The following is a 6,000-nucleotide window of genomic DNA, read 5'->3' on the forward strand; positions in this document are numbered from 1 at the left end:
CATTGGATCATGCACATGAAATGGGTGAATTTTATTGTATGTAAAACCTACCATAATACAGCTGTTCTTAAAACATCTATTCTAGATTTTCACTGAATTTCTAATTTTCACTGAACGGCTAAAGCACTGATGAGAAAACAGAGTTTTCACTATTCTTTTTTTTTTTTTTTTTTTAGATTTTATTTATTTGTCAGAGAGAGACAGAGATCCCGAGCAGGGGGAGTGACAGACAGAGGGAGAAGCAGGCTCCCCACTGAGCAAGGAGCCCGAGGCGGGACTTGATCCCAGGATCATGACCTGAGCCGAAAGCAGCCGCTCAACCTACTGAGCCACCCAGGTATCCCCACTTTTTTTTTTTTTTGAAAACTTCACCAATCTGCGAGTCATCCTTGTGTAGGGGCCATGCTAATGTCCTCTGTTTTGTTCCCATTTTATTATATGTGCTGCTGAAGCGAGCACCACTTTTTACTTTTTTTTTTTTTAAGATTTATTTCTTTATTTGAGAGAGAGGGAGAGAGCACGCGTGCATGCAAGTGGGGGAAGGAGGGGCAGAGGGAGAAGGCAAGAAGCAGATTCTGTACTGAGCGCAGAGCCTGACTCGGGCTTGATGTCACACTGAGATCACGACCTGAGCTGAAACCAAGAGTCAGCAGCCGCTTAACCTACTGAGCCATCCATGCGCCCCACCACTTTTTACTTTTTATACTTTGTATGGTTTTAATTTTTACAACAAAAGATACATAACGTTTATTTTATTTTTCCCCAGGCTTTTTTCCCCAGTTTTATTGATATAATTGACATACAACATTGTATTAGCTTAAGGTGTACAACGTAATTATTTGATATATGTATAGGTACATAACTTTTTATAATCAGAAAAAATTAAAATATACATACATCAAATGTATAATGAAAAATGTGTAATGTATATATACATTAAAAATTATGGTACTTGATAAGTTTTCTTATAGACTCTGTTTCTGCCAATACCCAAGAAAGTTAAAATTTCAGGGGTGCCTGGGTGGCTCAGCCGTTAAGCGTCTGTCTTCGGCTCAGGTCATGAGATTAAGCCCAGCATCCATCAGACTCCCTGCTCAGCGGGGAAGCCTGCTTCTCCCTCTCACACTCCCCTTGCTTGTGTTCCCTCTCTCACTGTCTCTCTCTGTCAAATTAAAAAAAAAAAAAAAACTTTGTCCACAGCAAACAAAGGGTCACAACTCAGTATCTTAAATGTCAACGAGTGGCAGTCCAGGAAAGAAATAGAAGATTCTGGTCTGGAGTAAGTCAAGGCTTCCAATCCTGCCTCCATTCCATCAAAATTCATATTGTTGGGTTCAACAAAATCCTGGGAATTAACACATACATATGCACATATATTCCAAGAGAAAAGAGAATTAAGTAGTTTCTTTATCTTCAACCTCTGCTCTCTGGAAAAGTAAAAATGACTATTGGGGAGAAGGTAAAGTGAGAAGTGGGGAATAGACTAGGTGTTTTAGGTGGCTGTGAGGACTCCAGAAAAGCATACTAAATTGCGGGAGGTTTCAAGGATTGAGACTCTTTTGTACAGGAATGGGATACAACAACCCCTAGTTGAGTGAACTCTAAAATAGACTTCTAGAACTTCAGAAGACATGGAGGAATGTAGGTATTCTAACAAAGGCTGCATACCACTTCCCCGGAGTTCTGCCCTCCTCTCTTTCAGACAAGCTTATAAATCATAGAAAAAGTGCATACAACATAAAATAGCAATCTTCAAGCTGCAGTTCATTCGGAAAACCAAGTCCATTTCAGATAAAGTAGCAAGGAATTCAGGAGGCAGGTTGAGAAATGAAAAACATCACCCCAAGTGCTTTGAGCTGTAGAATAACCTAAAAAGAAAATAAGCTCAGTAGAGTAAGAACTCAAAAAGGAGACAATTAAACAACTGAAAGAGATGAATAGGGAAATTGCACATCCTATAAAGCCAAAAGCAAAGCAATATCATTTTAGAGCTAATAAATACATCAAAACGGCAAGGAGTAGACCAGACATGGCTGGAAATGGAATTATTGATGTGGAAAGAAGGCTTGAAGTAATCACAATAAAGGCAAATGAAAGCCACAAAGAGATTGCAACAATCACCCCCAACCCAAGCATTGTTTAATCAAGTAGTTCAAAATATCCATGTGGAAAAGTACCAACAGAGTTCTTACTTCCTCTGGGTTTGGTTTGAAGAGGAACCATTTAGTGAGAGACAAGTGAAGTTCTTTCAGTTTAAGTCAATGCCAAGTTGTTATTTTAATAAACAGCCTCTGAAGCTTATTAATCCTGTAACAGTAAGTGAGAACTTGAAAAGCCTGAATTCCAGTGTGACTTCAAAGAGTACTGAAAGTTAGTAAGATATGTATCTATTCCCCAAATAGACAAGGAACAGTGGGAACATGGAGTACTATCTGAAGGCTCAGAGGTTTCAGCTGTGTTTTGTTATTATTATAGGCCTTTTTTTTTTTTTGCACACAGGAGATGAAACTATTTTATATAAATTAAATTTTTAATTAAATTGCTTGCTATTAAAAACACATCATGCTTATTAATAATCCAGATTTAGGTGTCTACTGGCTTTTCACTAAAATGAACGGAGATTTCACTAAGTGACCACCTGTAGTAAATACTTTCAGATTGAGAGACCATCTATTTCCATTATCTGAGCCATAAGAAAAGATCTTGATACCATGACCTGGTAGCAGCAATGGAGAAAAGTAACACTAAGATTTCTTGATCTGGGGGCACTTGGCCCGCTCAGCTGCTACAGCAGGCAACTCTTGATCTTGGGGTTTGTGAGTTTGAGCCCCATGATGGGTGCAGAGATTACTTAGAAATAAAATCTTAAAAAAAAAAAAGATTTCTTGGTCTATTCACTATTAGGAGCTACAAAAATGGTTCATAAAAGTGAAAAAGTTGTGTTAGACATGCCATCTACCTTAAAACTTTTGAGAAAAATGCTTTCTTCTTGCCCAATGGAAAAGACTAGTATCCCCTTTTTTTGTAACATTGAGACAACTTTTAAAGCTTTTGATATTTTTTGTCCTATAGAGACACACTCACACACACAATGTTTAAATTCTAAAAAGGACGGGAAAAAGAAAATAAGGTGTGTCTTCCTCCCCATTTCTTATTAGGTCTCACTCCCTAGAGGCAATTCCGTTAGGATTTCTGCTGCTTTGTTTTCTGGATACTTAAATCATGATTTCCTCAATCGGTATAATTTGTTGATTTTAAACTGTATCTCTCCACAGTAAAAGATACATTAACAAATTTCCCCTTCTTTCTACTTTTCCTCTCCACCTCTAAATTTTTGTTAATTTTTGTAAATAGTTATAACATTTATATTATTTTTAACACTTCTTTAAAGATTTTATTTATTTATCAGAGAGAGCATGCGTCTGCACAAGCAGGGGGAGCGGGAGAGGGAGAAGCAGGCTCCTTGCTGAGCAGAGAGCCCGGTTGTGGGGTCCTGGGCAGCCCATGGCAGATGCTTAACCTACTGAGCCACCCAGGTGCCCCAACATTTATATTATTTTTTTTATTTTAAAGATTTTATTTATTTATTTGACAGAGAGAGAGACAGCAAGAGAGGGAACACAAGCAGGGGGAGTGGGAGAGGGAGAAGCAGGCTTCCCGCTGAGCAGGGAACCCAATGCGGGGCTCGATCAGAGCCGAAGGCAGACGCTTAACAACTGAGCCATCCAGGTGCCCCTCAACATTTATATTAGTTTCGTGACTAAATTAAATACTAAATTTGTATTGAAATTGAATTGATTGACTAAAAATTGAAAACCAAAACTGAACACTTAACATATTATAATTTTATAAATATTAACTGTAGAATCAAGTAGTATGATTAGACCTTAGTGATGAAAATATATTCCTGGGTCATTAAAACTTTGCAACTCAAAAGGGAGCCTTCCGTGTATCAGAATCTTATGGATCTTTTATTTTTTCCCCAAGCTTTTTTAACTTTGGTCTTATACTTCTATTACTTGAATCCCCCATGGTCATCTTTCTTCGATTCTGTTTACATTTTGCTGGAGTTTATCTATCGATGTGAAATATTGGCAGGTTTGGGAACAAATGGTCAAGAAAAAATTCTTGAGATATATTCAGTGCAAAAAAGGTGGTTTTATTGAAGCATGGGGACAGGACCTGTGGGCAGAAGAGAGCTGCACTGGGATTGTGAGGAGTGACCGATTATGTTGGAAGCGCAATAGGGATAGTGTCAGTCTCTAAGGAATTTGGAAACAAGGTTTCCAGGACCTTGAGGGGCTAGCTGTTGTTAGGACAAGTCGTTTATGACTGTCTAGTAAAACTTTTGTCATGAGACCTTACAGGTGTATATCAGGGGGCCATATGCATGGAGGATGATTGCTAACATATATCCTGGGGCGTAGAGATAAAGGAAGTTTCCAAAGGGATTTTCACAGGATCCTGGTGGTCAGGCTAATGTCCAAGCCAAGGCTGCCTTTTGCCCTTAGCAAAGTATTAACATTGAGGCAGTTGAGCCCCTTGAGGAAGAGATACTCTGCCTATCTCAAGTACTTATCAATGGGCTACAAGTTGTAAGGAAATATAATTTGTTTCTACTTTTGCTTTGTTCTCCACACCATCTATGAGTAAATTTTTTTTTCCACAGAATTCGATATTAAGCATTTTGAGCTCCTACACATTTCTTATTTTCTCTCACATTCAGTTGGCAGTTTGGCTAGGTATAGAATTCTGATAAAGTTTCTCTCCCTGACCAGACTTCAGACCGACTCCCTTGATCCCTGTTTTTGACTATGCCTCATTCTTGGGATCTGTCTTCTGCCTGCACAGTCCAGTTTTAGCAAGAATCCTACTTAGTCAGTTTGGCAAGAATTCCATTGATATCTTTTTTTTTAATCCCATTGATAGCCAATTACCATTGATATTTGATCAAGTTCCTCATTCCACACCCTTGATGTCTAAAGAATCCTGTTAGACAAGTTTATCAAGAATCCCCCTACCCTCGGGGCACCTGGCTGGCTCAGTCAGTAGAGCTTGCGACTGTTGCTCCCAGGGTAGTTGGAGCCTGAAGTTGGGTATAGAGATTACTTAAAAATAAAATCTTAAGAAAATAAAAAGAATAAAGAATCCCCTGAGGTTCTCTTAGTAATTTTCCATCCACCGTCTCCCCTTGCTCTGCTCATTGCCCATAAATCGCCAGCTCTCTTTGCTGCCTTTGGAGTTGCGCCTGTTTTACCGAAGCCTCTTTGCTCTATTGCAATAGTACTGAATAAAATCTGTCTTTGTACCTTTAACTAGTGTCCAGCTCTATTTCTCCTTGACAATTCTGGGTTCCAGTAATTTTTTTCTCACAACTTTAAAGACAGTCATTACTAATGATGACAAGTCTCGTTCCTTTATGGAGAACTTGTTTTGTTTGTTTGCTTGTTTGTTTTTTTTCTTTTTGGATGCTGGGTTGCCTACTCATACGCTATGGAGAGAGCTAACTGGAGCTTCCTCTGCTTGTGTGCTTTTTTCAGTAGACCTGTCCCTTAACCTTGAATCCATGTGAACAGGAGGTATGCATCATATCATCAGGCAGGCTTCTTTGTAGGTTGCCTGGGGAGTAGGCAGGGCGTCCAGTGACAGAACTGACTCCATTTTGAGGGTGGAGTACACTGCATGAATCATCCCTGAACAAAGCTGTTGTTCCCCCACCCACACTACCTTTTATGCAGAACTGATCTGCTTTTTGTCAGGCTAAATATTCTCTCCAGTAGCCTGCTTCAGGCAAATCCTCTTATGCTGTCATTAGCAGACAATCCTTTAGAAGGAAGCAGTTGGGTTCTTCCTCTGGTGGATTGTCTTCCTTTGCCAGATTGTCTATTGGAAATTCACCCTCCTCTGTGCTATCCCACATCATAAGTACTGGAAATTTGGAGTCTACATTTTCCAAAATCCCTTCCCAGTGAAGTTCAGGTTAGTGCCAGCCAATGAAAG

General features: G+C 39.3%; 1 non-coding gene across 1 annotated transcript; it reads right to left on the bottom strand.

The window, feature by feature from the left end:
• Positions 1–352: 352 nt before the first annotated feature.
• Positions 353–459, bottom strand: LOC113268629 (U6 spliceosomal RNA). Its single transcript, XR_003321166.1, has one exon. It is a non-coding gene; the product is annotated as a U6 spliceosomal RNA (small nuclear RNA).
• Positions 460–6,000: the final 5,541 nt, after the last annotated feature.

The sequence above is a fragment of the Ursus arctos genome, unplaced genomic scaffold (genome assembly GCF_023065955.2).
Source record: "Ursus arctos isolate Adak ecotype North America unplaced genomic scaffold, UrsArc2.0 scaffold_32, whole genome shotgun sequence".
Taxonomy (NCBI): domain Eukaryota; kingdom Metazoa; phylum Chordata; class Mammalia; order Carnivora; family Ursidae; genus Ursus; species Ursus arctos.